An 844-nucleotide genomic window follows, 5' to 3' on the forward strand; every position below is an offset into this window, starting at 1 on the left:
TGGACCACTACAACTATCACACCCAACCCTTATGGCATGAATGGATTGATCCAATTTCGTCATTCGCCTATCCAAATTATCTAGTTTTGCTATGACTGCATCCAAGTTCACATTCCCTCCACTTCCTTTTCCTCTAGTAACATCATCTCGTGGGTTATGTTACTCACGTGAATGCTTCTCAATCTCTTCAATCAATTCTTTAATAGTTGTCGGCTCCTCTTTCGTCATAGGCTCTTTCAACTCAAGAAGTTGTCTAGTGGTTACATTCACGTCATTATAGATGATGAAAAATTCTTGTTGGACTTTCAAATAATGTTGAGGGCAACTTCTCAGAAAGAACTTATACTTCTCCCATGCTTCTTACAAAAACTCTCCAACCTCTTATTGAAAGTTAGCTATCTTCTTCTTGAGCTTTGAAATCTTTGAAGTTGGACTAAATTGCTCAATAAAATCATCACGAAAATTTGCCTATGTGGTAATGGATCTGGGCGCAAGAGACTTCAACAAAACTTTCGCTTCACTGAAAAGTGTTACCAGAAGCATCCTAAGTTACACGGATTCTCTTGGCACATTTGGAACATGAAAGTACTTTGCAATGTCTTTAACCAACAGTATCTTTGAAATCATCTTCAAATTCTTTCATGGCGAAAGGTATGTCCTTGAGCATGGATAGAATGTGCCCTTTGAGCTCTAAACTTCTCTCGGGTGGAACAAGACTTGGTCCATGTTCTTCACGTATCCTTTTCTTATAGTCTCCCATCATCATTTTTGTGATATCCTTTATCTCTTCAACCTTGCTTTTTACCTCTTCCTCGTCTGAACTTTCTTCGGTAGATGTTTCTGG

General features: G+C 38.6%; 1 non-coding gene across 1 annotated transcript; it reads left to right on the plus strand.

The window, feature by feature from the left end:
• The first annotated feature begins 307 nt into the window (after positions 1–307).
• LOC145110348 (small nucleolar RNA R71) lies at positions 308–414 on the plus strand. Its single transcript, XR_013709730.1, has one exon. It is a non-coding gene; the product is annotated as a small nucleolar RNA R71 (small nucleolar RNA).
• Positions 415–844: the final 430 nt, after the last annotated feature.

The sequence above is a fragment of the Lactuca virosa genome, chromosome 4, assembly GCF_052849685.1.
Source record: "Lactuca virosa cultivar CGN04683 chromosome 4, Lactuca_virosa_CGN04683_v6, whole genome shotgun sequence".
NCBI classification, from domain to species: Eukaryota; Viridiplantae; Streptophyta; class Magnoliopsida; order Asterales; family Asteraceae; genus Lactuca; species Lactuca virosa.